Here is a 25,520-nt window from a genome sequence, read left to right on the forward strand (position 1 = left end):
TGATTTATTGTCAGAGAAATAATATTTTGTGGTAATATTTTTATGACCACATAGTAGCAGATGTCATAATCCCTTATTGATATATTCTGTTGAGTTGAGAACTAATCCGATCCATGGATCAAGACATTAGAAAAAAGAAATAAAATACATTAATTTTTCAAATGTAAGTAACCTGCCTATGTTCTGAATTACTGCAGAACAAGAAAGCCTTGAGGACATTCCTGTTTATGGTATCTGAATCAGATCCAGCTTCTGTGCTCTTCTTGCTTAGTAGAAATTATAGAGATACAGTATTGAGATGTGCATTCAGCCCAAGTGATGCGTTAAGAGTAAAGTTATCTTTTCATAGTATGAGATATTTTCTCAGAGGAGTATCTGTAAGCAACTGACAAGCGCAAACCCAGATGTTAGAATACTAAGGAAATTATTTTATTGAGTATAGATTTCCAGAAACATTTAGGTACCTCAGCCCTTCTTTCATGGCCTCCACCTCTTACTTCAGAGTGGTCCAGCTCTCTCATTCATCCCATGTCAATTTTGTACAGATGTGTCATTAACATTCCACTATGAAACCATGCTTAGGTCTGAATCCCTTTGTGACTGTTCATTATACAACTATTTAGCCTTTCAAAGAATCCAAACTGAAACCAAAAGATAAAAGGGGCACATTTAGAACTTTTAAGAAAAAGGGTTTGTAGTCTTGAGTACCATATCTACATTAAGGAACATCAAAATAGAATTATTGTAGGTGATTTTTAATTTTAATTAGATATACTAGGGAGCCATTTAGGCTATTTATGTTTTCCTTCCCAGAGTTTCTCAGTTGTGGATTTCCAATTTCCATCTGAGGCACTAACAATGCCTGTAAATGTGAAGTCATTGAAGATATGACCAACCTTTGTTGTGACCAACCTTCATGTGACCAACCTTTAACTATCCAGGTTTTAGTTACCTATTTTACAGTATTTTGCTTGTGTTCTTTCTCAATCCAATCCTGCCAGGCAATCCTTTCACAGGTAACTGCTGCACTATATATTGTGAGTCTCTGACTCTTCAGGGAGACCAGACAAGATAAGACTAGAGACATTACTTTTGGATAGATAAAATTAGGGGAGATTAATCTTAAGCTAAAAAGTATAACAAAACAATGCAGTTTAATTTATATCTAAATGTGTTGTTATATATCTCTTTCACTAAGCCCAGTCAGCATTTCTTTGTACTTGCTTTACCTCTGACAAAGTGAATGACAAAAATTAATGTTAGCTGGCTTTGTTTCAGTACTGGGAGAAGAGCAACTAGTGGAAGGCATAGGTGTTTTAAGAGAAAGTGAGAAATAGTGGCTGTTCTCATCTGAAAAAATGTCTGCTCACATATTTCTGTTGAGGTTGTAAGTCTTGTTATTAGAATTACCCTTGGCTCAGGATTCAAGGTGAAAGTGAAAACCAGAACAGATTAGTTCATCCCCAATGTGAGAAGAAAATTATTTCCTTTCTAATGTTAATCTCAAAATAGTTACCATGCCTTATTTACATGCAAGGTAGATTTTTTTTCCTTCCTTTCTTTCACAGTGACTCAAATTGTTCATTTGGATTTTGAAAAGGGCAGCTTATAATGCTTGACTCTTACAGCCAACATTAGTTGTTATTTCCATACCCTGCTTACTGTACAAAAATTCATTCCATAGCAGTTGTTGCTCTACAATCAAATTCTTGCAACAAATTTGCCACTTGATTTACCCCCATAATATTGCACCATCAAGTTAATGTATTGGTAAGTTTCAATGGTTACTTAATTGCCAGCAAATAAGTATAAAATAATGTATAACAAGCAGGTGTAATATAATATATAAATGTTTTATTATGGACAATCTAGATAGGGCTTTCTGTCAATGTTTATAATGTAAAGAAGCCCAAAATATATATAAATATTTGCATGGCCTAGTTTATAACTAAAAAGATTAAATTTGTAGCAAAGTTGAAAAATATTTTTACCTTATATATGGCCATTAAAATGTCTCTTTTCATGGGGCACTATATATAAGATCATCTTCTAAATGGAACTGCTTTAAGTGAAATCTAAAATTATTTGTTAAGCTTTAATAGCAAATTTGAGGCAGGATAAGAAAAAACACTGCAGCTTTGGGGAAAAGAGCTATGTTTATTAAATCACTGTCATATTGTAATTAAAGAGTTTAAAACAGGAAAATGTTATGGGAATTCAAGGTGCCTCTATTGTAAAATGAGGTGAAAATAATTCAGAATTTCTTTTAATAAGTAGAGGAGATAATCTTTTATGTGTTTGTGCTGTGAAAGTGTTTCAGATGAAAAAGAATCTTGTATGTTTTAAAATCTCCAACCCTCAAGGCTGACAATTAGCATAACTTAGCATAACTTTACTGTAAAATGCTCAGTGACAAAACTGCACCACATTCATACAGGAATTATTGTAGAGCCTTTTTCTGCTGTACAAACAAAGATTTTCACTGAAATGTCTGGGAAATGTTATGGCTTAGTCATGAATATGTGGGCTGTAGAACTATGGGAATGCAAATATGTATGAAGAGAACTGCAGGCAGAAGCAAATAAACTCTGAGCCATCTGGATATGAACTGTCTTTGGCCTTCATGTCAGATACACAAAAAAATATGACATGGTGGGCAGTGTCATAAGCTATGAGACACAGCTGGAATGAAGGATATACTTGCTTTAGGGACAATTGCATCTCTGTAACCTCCCAGATAGTCCTGATTTATAGCCAACCATCTCAAAGCACAGGCAGAGCTCATTCATGCTTAGCTGCATCCATCCATGTAGATATAGCCTAAGAGAACTGCAGGATATCCTCAGGTCCAAAACTTTATTTGCAGTGACTTCCATTACCTTCTGTAAGTGTTGACAAATAAGGTATATTTTCACTGTTGGTATTGAATCATTACATTGTGCTGTGCCAGAATTTTTTCGCTGGATGAATATTCAGCTGGGTCAGCTGTGCACTGGATGAAGGATGAGATTGCAGGAACTTCCATTAGGTCCAATGCATATTGGATGTACTAAGGTGAGCTCCTTTGCAGAATTCCCTTGAAGCTTTTTAAGGAATTGCTGCTCTCTAGTTGCCATGGTGCAGTGTACACCTCCCTGCAAGTACCTCCCAGGAAAGCATTTTTGGCAGTAGAGGGAGCCTAGTCTTTTAACATCTGTAGCTATAGTCAGAAGTTACAGTTTTCTGTTTTATACAGTTTTCATCACTGCTGTTTCTCAGCTCTCAGTACATGTTGTTGCTATCATCTAATAAATCTAATTTTCTCTTGCTTCCTCCGAGGCAGTTTGAAAGGAACTTTTTTCTTTTATTATATATATTACATAAACCCTCGTGTGCCAAACAGACAAAGAAGACACACATTAAGTTTGGAGTAGAAAGCAGCAAGTTTTGTGTTAGTCACAGACCCTGGTACTAATAATTTTGAGGTTACGAGGTTCAGTCTTGTGACCTTCAGTAATTTAGGGGGTATGGTCAGCTTTGAAATTTTCTTTTTTTTTTATGGACAAGTCAATGTTTGAAGTGATTTTGGTGAAAGCTAGTTAATATTGTGTGATCCAGAATGTTGCAGCTATGGAACTGACAAAAACTGTTTACTTTTTCTAATTCTTATAGCACTAGGTACACTGCACATTAATAGAGTAGTTTCTGCTCCCTAAAATTTTGACCCTTGAGATTAATTTAGCATTTTATTTATTTATTTTTATTTGTCTGTGGAACTGTGAATACTGTTTATCATAGGAAAAAAGCTCCCTTCTTAACTTGAAGCAGTGGATTGCAGGGATGTTTTGTAAAAGTAGGCAAAACACCTGTTTCCTATTTACTGTTATTTTGGAGGGACTGTGGCATTCCCATCCTTATCAGGAAGGGAGTACCCTAGATTTATAGATGCCATTTCAAAAAGGAACAAAAAAAGTCAGATGGGCCATAAACACTTACAAAGTTTTATTACTAAATTATACACGTTATGGAAATTGGTATAAGTCTGTTATAGTATAAATAAACAGTGGTGGATTTTGACTAAGGGGTCAAGTGAAAGAGAAGAGAGAGAGAGAAATTTAAGAGAGGGAGAGAGAGAAAAAGGAGAAAAAAAGGGAGAGAGAGAAAGGGCCACAGGGATCCAGCTGATGGGGCAAGCGCCACCCAGGCTTTGTGGAGGCACCTTTTAAAACTAAGTTTTCCCCAGCCTGGAGCCAAGTTTCTTGCTTTCTATGCAAATTAGTTATCATCTTCAGTTTGCTCTTCTAGACCTCTCTGAAAATAGGTCAGAGAGTTTGGGGGGATTTTAGGACTTTTGATTGGGGAATAAAGACTACTGGGCTGGCCTTTGGTCAACAGTCCGCGCCATCTTCTTGACCTCATTCCTGTTCTTGCCCTGTATTGTGTTGTTCCTAGCTCCAGGAGCCAGAACAAGGACAATTGTCCCATGAAAGTACTGCCCTACCTCTGCCAGACCCCTTCTTCAGCCACATGCTGTTCTTTCCCACAGTGTGCTCTCACCAACAACCCTTGGTTGGCTCTGACCTTCTGGCTATTGGTGTTTGAGACATGCTTAACCACTTTCTTCTGGGCTTCTGCAGGGAACTGTGCCATAAATTCACTGCAAGTAGTTTTTTCCAATGTTATATTATGTGTTTTTTCCTGGAATATACAGTTTCTTCTAACTTAGACTTTCATTATTTCATCTGATTGGTAATTTTAAGTGTCTAGTTGCTTTTCTAGTAAAAGAGAGATTAATTCTTAGTGTAAGGTTGAAAATTTTCTTCCAGCAGTTACACGAAAATAAAATGAGTGACAATTATTTTGCTGTTCTCCTATATCATTAAGCCTGATATCACTCAGGAAAATTGGGTTTAATAATAACTCCATTAAGACCTTGAGGCAATTCTCTATCTATTAGGGCTACATAAGGATAACACTGTAAGATTGTATAGCCTCAATTCTAGTCAGATTATCTGATTTACTCTTTCTGTCCACAAGTCTTGTATGACAGCAAGAAAATTAAAAAGAAGTGGGTGCCAAGATTGAAAAACAATAAAGCAAAAAATTCAGATAAAATTCCCATAGAATACTAAGCATGCCTCTGTTTTGCATCTGTGCATGCATTAGCTGGGCAGCTGTAACACAGTTGCCAGACAAAATGGAACTCAGGGACCCTCTGCTTGTCTTTTTGGAGTGTTAAAACAAGTAAAATGTTATTCCTTCTCTCCAGCACCCAATTTTTCAAAATCCTATAACAGCACAATTACCTCTGAGACTTTCTTCTCAGATTTGGCTGAAATTGGCTAAAAGGCTAGAAAATTTATTATTGGAAATGAGTGATGGACAACATAATCACGGAAGTTTCATTTCTTTAGGTTATATTTGCTTAGCCTGTTAGTCATAAAAAATTCACTAGAATCCCTTTTAGCAACTTATCTCTGTGTGATCACACCTTGCTGCCATATTTTCCCTTTTTCCCTGAGCTGTGTGGGATCTAGCTATGGAGGCTTAGAGAGTTTTCATTTCCTTAATTAGTGTCATAGAATCACAGAATAATTCCAGTTGGAAGTCCAGGGACTCTCCCAGTCTAATATTCTGCACAAAACATGGTCAGCACTAGTGAAACAGGTTACTTTAGCCAGACAGGTCTTAAAGACCTTCAACAACAGAGTCTGACCAACTTCTTGACAACCTGTTCCACAGCTTGACTGCCCTCATGGTGCAATTTTTCCTTATATCTGGTTTAAACGTATTTGCTTTTATGCCTGTTGCCTTTTATCCCCACTCTATACACCCCTCGGAAGAGCCTGACTGAAGCTCTTCAATGATCTCCTCACAGAGCAAGGGCCCCCAGCCCCATGACTTCGTGGCGCTGTCCTGCTGAATTCACTCCAGTTCATTGAGGTCCTGTTTTGACCAGTGCAAAACTGGACACTGTGCTCTAGATGTGGCCCAACGAGACCTGAGTGAGGAAGGGTAGTATTTTCTCTCCGTCTGCTGGCTGTGCTGCTGCCAACGCAGCCCAGGATATATTTGGTTGTTTTGGCTAACAAGGCACACTGCTGGCTCATGTCCCACTTGCTGCCCACAGTACCCCAGATCCTTTTTTGCAAAGCCACTTCCCAGCCAATCAATTTCCAAACTATATTCTTGTGAGGGGTTCTTCCTTCACAGGTGCTGGATTTTGCATTTCTTGATGAATTCAATGGGGCTTCTGTTGGCTCACCCCTGTCTAGCTCCCTCTGAATGGCAGCTCTGTGACTAAGCATGTTGACTCTACCACCTCTGATTTTATCTTGATGGGGAATGGAAGAATTCAGAACAACCCTCTTGGGGTTGTTAGCAGATGGAAAATTAGATTTCAGCAGGCAGCATGCACTTGCAGCCCAGAAAGCCAATGGCATCGTGGGCTGTAAAGCCTTTGCTGTCTCAGTGTCCTGGAGTGAAGCCTGGCTGGGGGAAAATACTTGCAGGGTTTGAGTTCTGTGACATAATTCTCAACTTGCCCTTATCTATTTCTAGGACTTCACCTTCTTCAATCATGTCTATAAGCACAAAGGGCAGGGAGGTCCTTCTGGTCCTTCTCCTTTTTTATAGGTTCATTATATTTTTCAGACTTTATGCAATTTTATTCTTTTGGAGCTCTGATGTCATACTCATGAAGAAAATGCATAATGCTTGTTTGAATGGTAGGGGGTACTTCATCTGGTGGAAAATCCTGCAAAGAAATCAGGACCTTCTGATATAAGTATTCTCCTTTTAAGATATCTAAAGTCTCATGCATTCATCAGTAAGATTTCCTGCAGTCTCTCTCTAGAATTTTGCTTGATATAGTCCCCTGGAATAAGTTAATAATCAGAGGTTATTGTTCTGTGGTCCTGCGGTGTCTGTCCATCTTATCTAGGAAAGACTTGGATTTCTTGAACTTTTAAAGATTTGAAAAGTTTCAGAAAAGCAAGCATCTGCTTCTCAACAAACCAGAAACTGTGAATATAATTTCTCACTATGAAGATTTTAAGAAATGTCTTCTAAGTCTTACTTCATTATTTTACTCACAGTGTTTCTTTCAAACATTAAAACTCTTTGTTGCCAGTTCTAGGTAATAAAATTCTAAAAGTGATAGTGTTTGATTTTCCTTTATCCTACTAAACAAAGAGATTCTTGCCACCATTTTTGTTAGCTATTATTGTAAAGTGCTATGTCTGTCTGCAAAACTGTGTTTTCCTGGCCATAAATTTGCCTTCCTGAGTATAAAGTGTTGCTATAGATTGAATCCTCTGTACATTTATCTTTGTGTGTGTAGTTGCATGCAAGTATGAAAGTGCTTTTAGCTGCTCCATCCTAATTTTGCTCTCAGGCTGAGAGACATTGCAGTTCTATTTGGAACCATTTTGAGAAAGGGTAAAGAAACTTAATCTTTATAAGGCTTTATGGTCCAGATTTTATTGACCAATGCAGCACTTTATTCTGCAGAACTACTGGAAGTTAAGTGGTTTTAGGTAAAAACACCTATGTGCTTAGCTCTTGGCTGCCTTAAAACTTAGAGCTTTCTAAGCCAAGTTATTCTCTAGGTATAGGGCTTTAGACCACTCATCTTCCTGGGCAAAAGGAGGCCTTTAACTGATGTATCAGGCACATTATTCCTTTAGCTCACATCAGAACTTTTGACACTGATGTTTAATATCAACCTAAGAAAGAAGTTGGCTTGTGCTACTTCCTTGCCACGAGGGGGAGAATTTTCTTTTTCTCTGCTCCCTTTTATCTTCTGCAGTGATCATAACTACTTGAACTGAATTTTTTGCTTGTGTTCTTATAATATTATTATGGGCGGGATACTCACACATGAACAGAAATTTACTCATAAGAGGTGTCTGATCCTATGAGTTTGTCAGTATGTATCTCATGATAGTCTTATATCTTTTGAGAAAGAAATCATATGGACTAAAAAGTAATATGGTAATGGGAAATTGAATTTTCTGCAAACAAATTGAAAGAATACACTGAAGAAAAAAACAAGCTATCAATATTTGTATGTTTTGTCTGTTAGCATAGTTAAAGAAAAGCAAAATATAAGGAAAATGTAGCTGACAATATTCTAAATATTCTTTAAATAGATGTAAAATCAATAATTTGTAGCATATATTCCCCATAGTAAAAAGAAATGCCCCTGTTTCCATTCTCAGAGAAAAGAAGGAAAATGAAAAAATATAAGCTCAGTTTCAATAGCTGTTTAGAAGCAAGCACATTTTAAAGAATTCTGATTTCTAGAATCCATCTATTTAGTATTTATTCAGTAGCTTCCTCAGATTTCATCCATCATCTCAGAACTGTATGCGAAAATCTAGGTTCTTTTAATGTTTTTAACATGATAAAATTTTCACTTTGATTTTAAAAGTGATCTCTGAAAATAGGATGCTGACAAAAATAGTAAATCTCAACTTCCAGAGTCATCATTGTGTTCTAAAGCAGTAAAAGGTCAGAACTTGTTAACTCAGGAAAATTAATAGTTTAGGGATGTAGTCTGAAAAAAATGTTTAACTATTAATCTTTTGTTTAAAATGCTTTGTTTAAATGTTTAATTTTTAATATTTTGTGGAAATATCTATTAACATGATTCAGTGTTTAATATAGACTTCCTATATTATTATAGCATATAAAATGCAGTAATTGTGATGGCTTTCCATGTAGAACTATAAATAATCAGTCAAATTAATTTGCAAGTCTCACTACATAACAATTTTCTAAAAATCATCAACACATTTGTTGAATATTTTGGTTTTTCAAAGCTGGACTCTGCCCTTTTATCATGTTGTGCATATAATGTTTTCTTTAATGATAGACATTTTGCATTTAAAGCTTGAATTTGTGGTATTGTTGGGCTACTCAAGACACATTGCTTTCCCCTGATCCATGAGATTCTCTCCTGACTACTCTCTGAAAAACCTTCAGAAGTGTTTTCTTGCTGTGCACAAGACATTTCTACTCAGATGTCATATGGTTGATGAAATCATAAGCAGTAATAGAAACTGTCTGATGTATTAAATAGTTCCTAATTCCATATCTAGTCCTATTCACCTCTTTTTGAGTTTCCTTAACAAATCTGGCTAAATTAACTCAAAACATCCTAAAAAATTATATTATTGTCAGTTCATAAATAAGTCAGGAAGAGCTGTGATAATTAGGTGCTTTTTAAAGGTTAGGTACAAATATTCTAATTTGCCAAGAAGTGAACCTTAAATTCCATCCTAACGCTCTACCCACATGAACACTTCCCTCAAGTGCCACCTTTATGGACATAAGGAGGGACTAAAGTGAGAAGCTGTGTCAGATGTTAGAAATGAAAAAATGTTCGGAAAATATTTGCCCTTTTTTGTGTGATTTTTTTTTCTTATTTTTTCCCCTTTTATTCCCTACCTGCTCTCCCCTGAGCCCTGCACCTGTGGGGCTGGGACAGCCTGGTGGCTTTGCCATGTTCCCAGTGCATGATTGGCTAACAGGAATAGTGCTTTTTCCATCTTTCCAGCATATTTTTTCCTGCTTGTCAGGAATGCCCTCTGACTATCTGGAAACCAAGATAAAATGTAAATCTGGGGAATCTCTGAGTTGTTCTTTTCCACTCAGGTTCACAGGCCCTCATGTAAAACAAAAGTGTGGTACAGACACCTACTGTTCCATGAATCTTTTTCTCTGGACTTTTTAAGGCTCTCCCATAATTAGTGACTTATTTCTATTATCCTCTCTGATTTCAGTGTAGAAGTGGTGGGATTAAGATTTCACCATTAAGGCTTTTATATAATGGAAAAAGTATTTCTGACTTTCCTAAACAGATAAAAGACTGGTTAGCATCTTACAATGAATATTAATTTTAAAAGCAACTATGCTAATAAAATGAAATCAAATCAATAATATAATCAAGCAAGAAAATGAAGCTAAAAATCATAAAGGTCCAAAACACCCCCGGTTCAAATATTTTAATTATGATTGCTTTAAGCATTTTTCTTTTGTTTTTCTTTTTCACTGCACATAACTGTGTGTCTTGTCTGTGTATATAGCATTTGACAATGTGGTAGATCAGTGAAAAATCAGAAGGCATAGAACTACTAAACAGAATAATGCTGCGTTTTCATATTGTCAGGGTGATTAATGAAAACCACTGTAGTTTGCCAGTAAAGGAGAAGGAGAAGATGTTGCTGCCTTTCTGAACTGATACTCTTTAGTAGACACTGTGGGAGACTGCAGGCCCAGAAATAAATTCCTCTAATAACCATGAGTGTCTTTGTCCCTGCAGGGCACTAAACAGACCAACAATTCTCTTCACTATCTTTAAATCCTCTGGCACAACAGCAGTGCCAGTTCAACTACATTTCTTTTCTCCCATTTGGTCAGTTCCCTAAGTCTTTCTGCATCTTCCACACACAGGATAGAGCCTATTTCCAAGGTGTCTGCATGGGAAGCACCCATGAAACATGGTGATCCTAGCAAACACTGAGCTGTTCACAATTGTGGTTTTCGTGTCATTTCTCCAATAGGTTCTGAAAAGGCAGTTAGTAAACAATTGTAAACAATACCTCTGTACTCTGTTCCATTGTAAAAATGAGAGGGCAATTATTCACATGAGATAAAGAGAAGGGGATCTGTCATTTGATGGCAAGTAAGTACAAGGCTTCTGTAACAAACTGTCTTCTGCCCCCTAATTCTGACTCAATTATGGCACTGTAAGTCAGTCAGCTCCATTGCTTTCACTGGATTTGCACTGCTATGAGAAAGGAGAAAGTAGAAAAAGACCACTAGAACTTGTCACTCTTGAAAGAGAAAGAAATGATTTCACAACAATGTTTTGTTTCAGCTTATGGTCCATGGAGCAGTAGTGCACAAATACACAATATATGAAAACATTTATAGAAAGAAATTTAGCAGTCAGCTTTGAGTCTCCAAGCCAGTTCCTACCTGGATTTGCTGTTTTTATTTAACTTCTTTTTCAGACTTGTCATCTAATGCTATAGTCGAGTAGCAGAAGTTACAGATGCTTAGTTTTTGAAATCAAGTCCATGACATTCAGTGTAGGCAAGATGTAGCATCTTGCCTGGTGAAAGAAAATAGGACTTAATCACAGCTGCTATATCCTTTTTCTTCATCAAGTTATTTCAGTAAGTGTTGCTGTTAACTCAATAGTCTAGTCGTGATCCTCCAAAGTATCCTCTACAGTATTATTATTCCTCTAAAGCAGGGAAGATAGTGGCATCACAAAATAGCGTGGGAGACCAGACAGCTACAGAAGCTGAGCTGGGTAGCACCATAGACCTCCTGGCCCTGGTATAGTGGAAGCTATGGGAGAGATAAACTCAAGGCCAGAACAAGAAGTGGAGACACCACCCTGGCCACTCTGACTGCTCTGATGAGAGAGCATGCAACAAGGCCATCACTGGTGCAAGGGAATGTAACAGGGACTTGATAACTGAAAAGATTGTGTTGCTAAGGGAACAGGGGCAAAGGGATCTGATAGAACATCTTGCATGGAAGTTAGATAACTATAAATACTGGTGAATAGGATAATAAACTGGCCTGGCTTGCATAGCATGGTCCTGCAAATAGAAAGGTAGAATATATAGCATTGAGAGTAGCTGCTAGAAATGTTGAAACAGTAATGTAGAACATGCTTGCCATGATCTGAACATTGCATTGTTAAGACAGAGCAGAAATGATAAATCAGCACTTATAGTCATTCAGGGATATCCCAGTGAATTGCCTTTGAGCTCTCTGTGTACATAGAAGGAAAATAGGCGAGACTGAAGCAAAGAATGGAGTTCTTGATTCAGCTTGCTTTTTGTGCTGGCATAACTGGGAGCTCTGGGAGTGTGCTAGTGTAGCCTCTATACTCTCCAAGATTCTGATAGAGACAGAGGAAGAGCACACTTTTTGTGAAGACTACCACACAGTTGAATTCTATGCTGTGTAAGCTTCTACAGTCTTGAATATGATATGTCCATGAATAGAGTAGGAGAAGATAGTATTGAAAGAAAATAAAAAGGTCTGTGAACAACTTGTAGCTTTCTAGAACTTATCATTATCTAAGATTTTTTTATTTTATGAATTTCCAACTCAGAACAACAATACTGTCTTTCACAAGACAGCCAGACAGCTAAGCTCATTGTTTCTCCTTTTTTTTTTTTTTTTTTAACTTTTTTAGCACCCATGCAAATCCTGGGATGCAATCAGGGTTCCTTGCCAGCTGGGCAAAATGACAGCAGGTTGCTTGCTTTGCACTTTCAAAGGGTGCCAAGCTAAGATGCTCCAAATTCCTTAACCCTAACCCTAACCCTAACCCTTACCTGTTTGCAGAGAAGGAATAGCAATAGGGAATGAGGATAACTTTGTTATGCACTGCCTTGGTCCTAGGTAAAGAGAAGAATTAGTAAATAATGCACCACCATCATGAATGCACAGTTATTTTACATATTTGGTATTTCTAACACTGCCCAGCAGTATTCTTTCTGCTGCTGTCAGCAGCGTTTGTAAAGGAGACTTTCTGTGCAAATTCAGCAAATCATCTAGTGAGCTAAACCTCACCTCCAGGTTAATGACTGCTCAACCTAGCCCTGTGTTTGCTAAAGGAGAGAGGGACAAAGTGCAACTTCACATTCTCCAAACAAACAGATGAGAATGAGGACCTAGTGACTGTTTTCAGACTCCTGAAATCAGCAGCCCTGATATGGAGTAGAGTGGCCTAGCTCAGCTTACACTTGGCGCTCAGGAGCTCTTCATCCTCTACAACAGAAATCTATTGATCTCTTGTTTCTTATTTGTGAAAATCTTAGTGCCATGATTTGATAGCGACATCCTTTTGGGTTTATGGACTTACAGCAGGGAGGGTGACTAACACAGTATACTCCTGTGGACAACATGCTCAGTGGAGTTTATGATGACAGTAGTAGAATCATAGAATATTTAATCCAACTCCTGACCCCATGCTAGACATACCAAGAATCACAAGAGCATTATCCAAATGCTTCTTGAACTCTGTCAGTCTTGGTGTTCTGACCATTTTCCCTGGGGAGCCTGCTCCAGCCACCCTCTGGGTGAAAAACCTTTTCCTGATGTCCAACCTTAAAAACTTTTCCAAATCTTTGTCTGCCACTCACTTACAAACCTCTGGTCCAGCTGACTTCCTGGTGAATGGTGGAAGCTATGGCCACCAGCTACTGCAGATGGCTTCTTTTTTGTGTAAGAAAATTTGTAAAGCTGTGCAGTGCATGTACACCCTGGAAGGGACCCAGCACCCAGCCAGGGCAGCCTTGACAGCATTGAACAGGTTTAATCTTGCGCTCCATCTGCACAAATCTTTTACAGTTAGGCTTGACATAGTACTGTTTGAGTAAAGATAGATTACTACCCCAGAGTGACACACAGACTCTGAGTAGGAAGTCTGAGTTTTAGTCCTGGGCTTTTACTGCATCACTGTTTTTTTTTTTTTTTTTTTTTTTTTTTTTTTTTTTTGTGGTAGAAAGCACCAGAAATCTTGGCTGCAGTGATTTAATAATCCTTGAATTTGAACATTTTCCCTAGTCAGCATTTTTGTATTTGAAGTATCCTTTGAAATGTAAATTATGCACTGGAGTCATCAGTGTGTACCAGGCAGAGGGAAAAATTGAAATAAAGCCTTTTATACATACATATACAGACAAGTATAGATTTATGTATGTTGCACATACACAGTTAAACATCTCTATGGATGTGGCTGTTACATTGCTATTAAAAAAAGTATTTGAAGTTACATAGAAGATGAAAAGAAGATTTTACTTTTGACAATGAAGAATCTAACAATTATGATTAAATATAATTTTAAGGGATTCTCATTTTAATGCCCTTGATATTATAAGTAATACAAATGGTGTGTTGTGTGCGATTTCCACCAATGTGCAGCTCCTTCTGTCATCCAGTTTTCTACTGAGACATATTTATAGTAAGTAGAATAAATTAATTACAGAATCTTGTAATACAAGGATGTAATTCCATCTAGTAAAAACCCCTGAAGTGGAACCTTAAGATGTTTGCTGTGTAAGGGAAGAAAAGCATAGGTAAGTAGACTTTGCTGGTGTGTCAAAGCTTTTCCCTAGGGGTAATGTCCAAAAATAAGAAATATTGTTTTATTCTTCAACAGCTTGTTTTACTGGGCTTTTTTTTTTATGGCTAGCACAGAAAGGAGTAGGATTCCTTCTACCTTTCATCTCCCTTTTTCTTTTGTGTGCATGTGTCTCCAAATGAGCAGCATGTTTTCTTCCACGCTAATTTCAAGCAATTTAAACACCTGCGTGACTATTGGTTTTTTAAGTATGTAGAGCCCTAAGTATTGAATTTTAAACACATTTTTTTAAAAATCTGAGTCTACTTATTTGACCTTGTACTGTTAAAGGAACAACAAAAGTATGATTTCTCAAAAAATATAAGGAAGATCTTGGTGCGAGTGCAGTATTTTTATCTGTGTTTACAGAGCACAATGTGCTTAGTCAGGTATTTCTTCTACAGTTAAGCATGACTTTCATAATATTTTCAGTCCATTCTGTATTGCAGAAGCCCTGTTAGGATCAGTATGGTTCTTATCCAATGCTGGAATGTTCCTGTGACAGTCACCAGATTCACCTGGGGCTGAACAAGACATAATCAGGGCCCAGAGAACTAAAAAAGTACCTCACCACAGCTTGATCGAAAACAACTGCTCTTCCCTAGTTAAACAACTTAGCATGTCTTTTCCCACAGCAGTCTGGGAGAAATTAGTTGAATGAAAATGCTGTATTGATCCCCAGGAGCTGGCAGAGGACTGAGAGCCTTTTTTAAACTACTCTAGGGGTTTTCTTTTTGGAGAAATCAAGCTGGCTGTCATCTTGTAAATGGGACTGTATAGCCCTCCTGCATTCAGAAAGGGGAAGTTGCTTAAGCTTAAAGAGCTTCTTTGCTGTCATTACTTTGTCCTCCAGGGACTATTGCTTTGGGTTTCCTAGTTACAGGAGGAAGAGGATAAAGCGTCTGTGGAGAACCAATTGCAGAAGCATCCATTGCAGTTAGCTTGTTATTCTGGCAAGCAAGGAGGGATTTTCAAGACTTTCTTTAGTGCTGGAGACAAAGCACTGGCAATCTGAAAATCTTTTTGTGGAAATCTGAATCAGTATTTTTTTTCTACTGATAAAAAAGTTTGTATTCTGGAACTGCAGTTCTGCGAATTTGAAGCAAAATGTAATGATAATTTGAAATTATTGCTTATTTGTCCAAGCATTGTTAGAAACAGCAATGATTATCTGGCAGCCATGATATGTCATGGACCATGACTGGAATTGGAGTGTCAGGTTTGTCTTCCAGGGAGACCCTGCCATTTCTTTTTGGTTCCTGTCTAAATTGCCATTTCTCTCTAACTTGTGTATCTGGCAAGCAGTTCTCTATTAGATCTGAAGAGTTGGAGAAAAAATGTGTTGCTAGGCTGGAAATCCCTGAGATGCCAACCACAAGGTAAGGTGGGAAATGTGATTAATACGGACAGGGAATTGAAGCCTCTTCAGTCCCTGTCGTAAATCTTCACTTCTTAGTTGTACCTTATTGCTCTTAAGAGCATCTCATTTTTCCCTGTGAAAACTGGGTTGCTCATTGTGCTAAATATTAATAGTCATAGACACCATACTTCCTTCTAACAAAGAGGATCAGTAGAAGAAAAAAAATTATATTATTCCAGCACAAACCTTGCCCTGCCCCTTCTTCTCTAATGTGTTGTTCACAGTCTTCCTCCAGATTCTTTCCTGCTTCAATTTTCTTTTTGTAAATTCAATGAAACAGTAAATGTTGCCACAGTCCAAGCAATAACTATTTATTTTGTTTTGAGGAAAAGTCCAAACCTACTTGGAAGATTTATTTCCAAATTCCAAACTCCTTGATTTTATGGGCAAATTAAAACATCTGCATTAAATTCAACATAAGCCTGTGTTATGTAACAATTAAAATTCTCATTTTGAATCCTGGACAATTTTCCTAGAAAGAGTTCTCAGGGGGTTTTCATGACGCAGAAAATTCTGTAGCTCCCAGAGGCTGCAGTTGCAAAAAGAAATAGGCCAAATGTACATAATTCAATAAATGTTCCTGGAGTTAATGTCTCATGGTGCCTGATTAATGTTTTTGTATGATACAATGGGATGATAAAGACCCTAAAACTCTTATTGCTGTGAACATGCCTTGGAAGTCATTATGTGCCAATTAACATGACTGTGTGGGCATGTTTAAGGGATGGGCAGCTCTATCATGCTGCCCAACTCTTTATGCTAAAAAAGCACCCAAGGCTCACTTCTGTGATTCACTACTGTAAAGATTTATAGCTCTGAATTTTCATACCAAAGTGGGTCTCTCTAAAACATCAAAATATGGATTACGAAAAATTCACTTTGTGAACTACGGAACATGAATATTCTGCAGAGCTTTCTGCATCCCTTTTCTTTGGTTAGTTTATCTATAGAGAAGTAGAATATTCCTTATTAAATAGTTAGGTCACAGTAGGAGTGGCAAAGTGTGGACATTTTAATCAAGTCTGTTTTAATATACCTGACAGTTCAATTAACAGGTATTAACTAAAAATATCTCTAGCCGGGACACTTAATAACTAAAAGTTAATTGTAACTGCTTTGAAATCTCATCTTTTTCTCTTCATAATTTCTTATGCCTGAAATCTAACTAGAGTTCTTTAGGATCAAAATTGCACATTGTTCTGCAAAAAAGTAAAAGTTAATCTACTCAAATCAGAAGAGAATTGAATATGTTAATTATATTATTAAACAGAGCTCTAATATCTCCTGATAAATTTTAAATGAATGAGTAAACAAACTTATAATATTGTTTTGATTAATTTAAAGACTGCTAATATAAATACACATATATTCTACTATATTACTAATTACTGATAAAGTAGTATATACTAAAGTAGTAGTATATACTACTAAAAGTAGTATATACTAATTACTTTCTTTACTGAGAATGAATAAAGATTGTTAAACTGAACATGTCAGTTTTAAATTGAGCTTATTATTTTGTTCCATTTCAGAGCTTTTATTCTGTAAATAATTCTTACTGTCCAGTGGGACTGACATATAGACTGTATGAAAGATCAGAGCCTACTAATATGTGAGCTTCTTTTCTCTGATAAGCAGGCTGTGTGTGTTCAGCTGCCATTGATTCTTGCTGTATTGCTGCATCCCCAAAGGCTAGATTTCTGGTTCACTTCTGTGTTCTAAAACAAAACAAAACAAAACAAAACAAAAGGTTTTTGAGGTAGGAGATAACTGAAGACAGAAACTGCATTAAACTTACCTGTTACAGTCTTAATCTGCTTAACCTTAGAGTCTGTTTCAATTCTGGTTTTTTCCTCCTGATTACTGAAGAATGGGATGTGCAATGCACATCTCCACTGCCCAGAAAGATTTATGAAGGCCTTTGAAGTAGTAGCTGACCGTGTAGCATTGTACAAAGCTGGCCTTTAGCATCATCTCAACAACAATTTCTTTGAATTTATACCTTACTTGCATAATTTGAACTACTTGCACATATATTTTATTTTTTGAGATCAGGGATGAACAGAGAGGATGATGTGTCTGAGATTCTTTACTAGACCCAGAATCACAGTCCTGAGTTGAAAGGGACCCACAAGGATCATTGAGTCCAACTCCTGGCCCTGCACAGGGCAGTTCTGGAGTCACACCCTGTGCCTGAGAGTTGTGCAACCACTCCCTGAGCTCTGTCAGGTGCTGTGACCGCTGCCCTGGGGAGCCTGTTCCACTGCCCAACCACCCTCAGGGTAAAGAACCTTTTCCTGATACCCACCCTAAACCTCCCCTGTACTGGACAGCCACAGGTTATGCTTCTGAGAGTTACCTCCAGGACTTGTAATTGTTTTCTGGAAGTTATTCCATCCAGTCATTAGAAACTTTCCTAACTGAGTTGGATCAAGTGGTAGAGTATGACTTCTTCTCTACTACACATCTCTACTAGAGATAATAACCTTCTGAATTATTATACCCTTCTAGGCATCTGTATATTGTTTAAATTCTCCATATTACAATCATATGAATTTGCCAAAATGTCTTTTGCTATTTATTCATGAAGTAAGAACTTTTAGCATGATAAATTTTACTTGAAAGTGTTGAAGGTCTTTTGTTATTCATAAGACTAATATATATAATATTCTGACCTTTTTTTTTGTAAATTAGTGTGTATAATTAGGATATGTATATATATGGATAATATATGTTTGTATATATACATTTATATATATATAAAATCCCTCATAAACATGCCACTTACTTTCTTTTAGGTTTTAGGTGCTAGTAGTGCCTTCAGCTCCTTTTCTACAAAATGTGTTGTCTTTCCTGTTTATCCTGGACATTGCAAATACTTTTTTTCATTACAGTAAATCATTATTCACAGAAGTGAAAGGTAAAAAACAAGCTTTCAAATGCCACTACTGTGAAAATACTTATTAATTCTAATGATACTGGAAAATATACTTTCTGAGATTAGATAGGTTTTTTTAGATTAGTTAGATAGATTTTTGTGTTTTTCTATTGTACTACTGGTTGTCAGAATTATTTGAGATGTTTTTGTTAAACACAGAAAAGATACTGTAAGGTATTTTATCTAAAAAGGCTCTTTATTACTTACAAATATTTTCTCCTTGATAGCAATATGATGAACACTCTTCTCTATCAATACAGTTTTCTCTGCTTTTCCATTCTTTCAAGTTCTCTAAGTCATCAACATCTTAGGTTCAGAAAAAACTGAGCTGTTTTTTATACAGCTGCCCTTACAATAAGACCTAGGTTACTTGGACCTAGGTTTCTTGTCTCAAATGAATATTCCAAATTAAAGGTAAAAGGGGTTTTAAATGAAATTTTATTGTAAACTTTAAAAATAAAAAAAAAAACAAACACAAAAAAGGAACAATCACTTATTAGAAAGGTTTTTAACTCACTGAAAAGCTGTAAAAGATAAAAAATACCTAGTGCCAATACAGGCATCAGTATTTTAAGAAGATAATGCTAAGTGCTCAGTTATTACTATGATTTTCAGTGAAAGAAGGACATCTAATTTTCCAGTATATATATTTCTTTACACATCTACCACACCTTAAACAGGATAAATAACATCTTTCAGGCTCAGGGAGTCAACAGCCAGCATTAACTGGTATCATCTGTTTTCTGTTATTCTTCCGGCTCTAAAGCCACTATTGAAGGGGGATTTCAAGATAGGAAGTGGAACCATAAAATTGAACAGGGCAATCTTGGGGGATAAAGCATGTTATTACAGGTTGAACTAAGAACTCTGTCATTGGAAATCATGGGATTTCAGTACTTCATAGTAATTACAGGGGACTACTGAGGGGACATCCTGTAAGATGTACTTAGCATTACACATACTTATGCTCTATGCCACAAATTCACTGACATTAATTTTTTTTATTTATGAATTATGATGGTAATTTAAAGATTTTCTGAGAACTGTTTTTTCCCAATTGGATATGATTTTCCAGCTCTCTATAAATCTGGGTCTTGCATCTGTCTCTGTGCCCCGGCTGTGGAAACTATCATTTTTCCTGGTCTCAGATGGGATCTGAACTGCAGCAGAACCTGGGAACCAGAATGGGCTGCTGGATTTCACTGGTATTGACTTAGAATCTGTCCATGAGTATTTCATTTGTGTTGGGATCAGCTGCTCCCTGTGCTCTGTCTCACACCAAAGAGTGCTCTGGATTTAGCTCAGATCACACCCAGGTGGAAGAGGCTCTCTCCAGGAGCCTGTCCAGTGTTCTCCAGCAGTTAATGGACTCTTGGTCAGTGGGAGGGGAGGTCAGTGGGTGTAGCTGGGTAGTCCAGGCACTCAAACACCCCTTAGTAGGACATGTGTCCTCTGTGATGGCTGCCCCACCTTCCAGCCACCACCCTGTAGTCACAGGAGCTGGGACATTGAAGGGCAGTGGAAATACTTGCTCAGTGTGTTGTGTGAACAGCAGCACATAGGCCATTTGAGGCTTCCAACTCTGGAGATCTCCAGGAGGGATGTTTGAGAGTGTCAAGAGACAGAAAGTTTGGGGTAAGGGGCTGCAAGCAGGGACCTCTCTCAAAGTTCCTTCCTGAAAGAGGAAAGCAAAGCTGGCTCTGGCTGCATGAGAAAGGTGTGCTCTGGACAGACTCACAGAGTAGCCCAGGTCAAGGTCTGTCACTGTCATATTTTCTGAAAAAATCCCTTTGCCAGGATTTCTTCTCTTGGGAAGCTGAGAAGCCTTAGAGAATAAAGGAACCAATAATTATCTGATTGTTTCTCCTGTGTTTTATGACTTTGGAATGTGGTTGGAGATTATTTATCCAACATGTGAATTGTTTTACTTAATGATCAATCACGGTCCAGCTGCGCTGGGACTCTGGCGGGTCAGTCACAAGTTTTTCATTAGTATCTTGTTGAGCCTTCTGTAAGTATCCTTTCAATATTTTTAGTATAGTTTTAGTATAGTATTCTTTTATATCATATCATATCATATCATATCATATCATATCATATCATATCATATCATATCATATCATATCATATCATATCATATCATATCAGCCTTCTAAGAACATGGAGTCAGATTCATCATTTCCTCCTCATGACAAGAGACCCCAAAAATACCACAAAAGTCTGAATTTAAAACTGGCCCTGAAGGGCCAGGCAGAAACCCCAGGTGAGATTTCTCACAGTCATTTCTCCCTAAAGGCTGATGACAGCTCATCAGAACTGGCCTTAAGCAGGTCAGAGACCCTGGGCTGGGGAAAGGAGGAGATCATCACCCTGACAGTCAGAGGTTCATGTGATTTGTCACTCATATTTAATTTCATCAGGTGGATGCAACTATAGGGTGGGTAATACTAACATGCTGCAGTATTCTGTCTGGAAATGTGGTGTGCCCTGTCACCTTTCAAGGATGAAATGTGTATAATATCCCTCACATGCAGGCAGAAATATTGGTTTGGATTTCCATAAAATTGAGTCACTGTTTGTTTCATGTAAAAATTTTGATTTAGGCTTTCCTTATCATGATTTTGGTGTTTATACTTCAAAAAGTTATGAAATTTTTGGTTTTATTACCAATTGCATGGACATTTTTAACGTTTAAGGGAGTTGCAAAATATGCTACTCTTTCACCTAGGTCACATTAATCAAGCATTTGTTTATTTTCTCTAGGGAAATGTTACCTACACTTAATTCAGGTGTTGTTGCAAAGTTCTCTAAAATACATGATTGCATCTCTGTTCTGATGGAGGAAAACTTTGTAGGAAATAAAGAATTGGAATTTTCAAGTTGATATGCCTAATAGACAGTTTTAGTTAGTACAGAAAAAGAATGTATGTTTTATAAATTTTGTGGAGTGTTTCTATTTAAACAATTGATGCACAACATCCATTAGAATCTAATGCATTTGCAGTATAATTATTTATTGTAAATGGTTATTAAGTTTATTGCTCTCTTATGTATAATAAAAATGGATTTTTATATGTCTGAAAACCAACAATGACTGACATGACCTTGCTTTTCTTAGCCAATTTAGTTGTCATTTTCTTTGATAGAGATGGACACTGAATGGCATGGTATCAGTAACTAGGGCAAGAAGAATAATACAATCAATACAATTCAAGATATCAAAATATTTATAGTGTAATTGTAATGTACAATTTTTTTAATTTATGTAATGCTGCAGAACAGAGTTTCTAGAAGGAGGAGAGAAATTAAATTTTGAATTGATGGATAGCATTGCTATGGTTATATTGGTTGCAGTTTATTATTTATTTGGTAGTTTATGGGTGAAAGACAGGCTGCAAAGTTGTGAATAGAAAATGTGCAGCTAAGTGTTGTCCCAGAATGGACCCACAGCAAAACCTGAGATCAAGATCAAGATATAACAGTGTCTAAAATTAGATCATCACTCTGAATCCAAATGTAGAGAGGATATAGGAATTAAATATAAATTAAGAACTCACATGAATTGTGTGAAGTCAAATGAAAACATCAAAAACTGTGAAAATGGGTTATCTCTTTCTTTAAGCAATTTAATTGTAGATGTTGCTTGACAAGAACAAGTTTTCTTATTTTGTTATCTGTAAGAATGGCCTTAAATAGTAAAGTTAATGCTCTTTCATTTTAATACATAATTATTTATTCTACTTTGATGTTTGTATATTTTTACAAGGTGATAATTGTGCAGAATTAAGCTGACAAAACTGCAAAATTTGTGGGTTAATATTAGCATAATCCTACAGTATATTGTTTAGCAACAGCATAGAAATTAAGTTTAGGAAATGCTTTTCCCAATACGAAAAATAAAATGCATGTTTCTTACAATACCAATTCCCATGACATAAGTCATGTCTTTTAGGAAATTGTATAAATAGCATTCTTTTTCTTGTGGGTTAATTGATTGTGAAGTTTTGCTAAACCAGAATCTGCCACAAGAGTGGGCTTCATAGTTTATTAAGGAATGTTATCAAAATATCTAGGAATTAATCAAAACACAGATGCTAACAAACCAATAGCCTTTTGTACTCGATCTTATGTTTGTGGCTTCCCTGTTTTCAAAGGTCTTTCCTTTCACCTTTGCACAGGTTCTTAAAAACACCAGCCTTGTGATACAGAACGTCAAGTGCAATCCCATTACACAGTTTATAGTTCCACTGGCAGTACATCCAAATTGGCATTTGTAAATCTCTGTGCAAGATTATGTGCAATGCTACCAAATAATATTAAATTTTACTTATAGAATGTCAGGTCCAAGGGTTCAGAAGAGAGGAAGGAAGGAAACAACCAATACTTTTGTGACTTAATGTAAATTGTACTGTGTATTACCCCAGCAGTTGTCTTTGGTTGCTTTTTTTTTCTTTCTTGCTCTCTGGAGGCAAAATAAATCCATTATGTACTAATATGATAAAATGAAATTGCTCCCACAAGCCACTGCTTAACATGGTCCCTGCTGGAATGTCAGTACTTATATGAAAAAATTGGACCAATGTGACACTTGTTTTTTGCTTATCAACCCAAACATGCTCAAGATAGAAGAATAAAACTGCCTTATTGTGTCAGAGCACATGGACAATGCTCAAGTGCCTTGTAATGTGTGCCAGTCACACATTCTCATCCAGAACCTCCTGCTTGGCTTCAGGGTGTCTCTTTCCACCTTGTTATTGATCATGTGCTAAGAAAACCAGAGAGAAACACATCAGAAAGGAAATAGTGCCCAGATTTCAGACAGTCACCCACTAGCAACTACTAGTGGCCACTCATGAGCAACTATTTTGTCTTATGCTGGTCAGAGGGAAGGGGTTTGAGCAGAGGAAAACACAGATGGACGGCTACATGGGAGTATTTTAGCTCAATGACTTGTCTCTGATGGCAAACAAGGGTGGATCCCTAGGTAAGGGTGTGCAAGGTCCTTAATTTTCCTCTGCTCCACATTGTGTTCTTGGGGATTCCTGAGGCAGACATACTGAGTTTTCATAGTCCTGGGAGTACTGTTCTCTTATGAATTTTTTCTCCATTCTGCTGTGCCAAGGCTTCAGCAATTTAGCTGTTCGGCGTTGGTAGTTAATTAGGCTTCTCCTTTTGTGGGTTTTGAACTCACCACCTGGTAACAGCATTGCTCATGAGAAAACAAACAAACAAACAGAAGCCTCTTTGTTTTTAAAGTTTAAAAAGCTATTGGAAGTAGTATCATGTGTAAGCTGATGTAATACAGAGATTCAGCAAGGGAAAATCTCATTTAGGTATACTCAGGAGAGGTGTCCCATAACTTCCCAGAGCAGGGAGATGCTTGATGTTGTTCAAATGCACCCACACGTGCCACTGCAGCAAAAATTACATTTTCTCTTATCATTGTAACATTACTTAGGTACTTAATTACTGCAAGAGCCTTGAATTTTAGTCACTTGGCCTGTTGATAAATTCTCTCTGCTTTTTACTAATGTTTTGTATTGGTATATTATACTTATACGGAGAGTAACAAGGGTTTTTAGACATGAGCAATAAGCACTGGGAACTTTTATGCTTCAAATATTCATATCTTCTTCTTGCAACTGTTTTTTTTTTCTCCTTACAACTGTTATTTCCCAGAGCAAAAGATGGAGGAAGAAATTACAGTGATGGGAGATTCAGTTTGCAAGTTCTGGAATGCTAATTCAAGAATACTAATATCAACCCCTACTGATTTTTTTACATTTAAGCTTCTGATAAGCTTTACATGCTGAGAAGAGTAATTTTACTTTGTGAGGAACAGGACGAAAAATGTTTTAATATGGTGTCCAAAATCAGAGATGATTCTGGACCAAAAGAAATGGAATTTGGATTCTATTTTCTATGTGATATTTACAAAGTAAAATTAATTTTTCCTTGAAACTCTGAGTAAGGTAGTTATAAAAAAAAAACCACTGTTATAATGCATCTTTAAATTACGGTTTGATAATTTTGAGCAATAAAATATGATAACTGTGATAAATTATCACAGTCATTTTAGTAAGCAAGTTAGATGAGTGACTACAATATTTAATCAGGTCAATAGTCTGCTTGTATTTTCTTCTAAAAAATGAAAAATCATCAGTAAAATGGAAAAGATTATCTGTATTCCCTCACAGTAATGTCATTTTGTTTGGTGAATTAAACTCCTTAACATTCAAATAATTGTATAGTTTGCCCATACAAAACCAGATTATCTCATAGAGAAATAATTGAGCATCTTTGTTTTTATCCTTTAAGTACACCCTAAAATCTATTATAATCCTGTAAAGGAGGATTATTAAACTAAACAACAGTAGCACATTTAATGATGATCTTCTAACAAAACATTCTAGCTAATCTCTGATTAGTTATTAGATTTCCACACGAATCTAACACAAAGGATAACTGAATTTCTTAAGATGTAGGCTATCTGCAAACCCCCTTATAATCTTTTTTGTAATCCGTCTTCATGTAATTTCTTTTGTATTTGGCACTGGCCAATTCAAACAGTTCTTGAGGCAGAAGATCAATCAGTCGCTCTAGACAAAAGCAGGTCAGATCTTACCAAACTGACGGAAGTATTTATCTGGTCTTTTTGTGGTGAACTATAGACTTGCAGACATGGTAGTAATATTTTTCATCCTTATTTATTGTTCAAAACCCTAATTTTTTAATGTTATATTTTTTTAATCATCCTTTTATTTCAGGACTTTTTTTTTCTTTTTTTTTGCGTAATTATCATTATAAAATACTCAAAGTGAAACATAGGAAAAAGGTTTTATTAAAGAGTCCCTTTGCACAATGCAAGTGGAAATTCACTTGAGGACCATTGCATTTTTTTCAATATTATTTTAAAACTGATAACTGATTTGTGATGCATTTGCTTAGAAATAATTTCACTTCAGAGCTGCTGCCATATTTCCATTTGATATAACTGTTATAAATGCTAATATATTATGCCATCA

At 36.6% G+C, this 25,520-nt stretch overlaps 1 protein-coding gene across 7 annotated transcripts in view; it reads left to right on the forward strand.

Annotated features, from left to right (window-relative positions):
• Window positions 1–25,520, forward strand: part of DMD (dystrophin) — a 1,148,514-nt gene that overhangs the window by 583,014 nt on the left and 539,980 nt on the right. The window lies entirely within an intron of this gene.

Source organism: Camarhynchus parvulus, chromosome 1 (genome assembly GCF_901933205.1).
Source record: "Camarhynchus parvulus chromosome 1, STF_HiC, whole genome shotgun sequence".
In the NCBI taxonomy this organism is placed as follows: domain Eukaryota; kingdom Metazoa; phylum Chordata; class Aves; order Passeriformes; family Thraupidae; genus Camarhynchus; species Camarhynchus parvulus.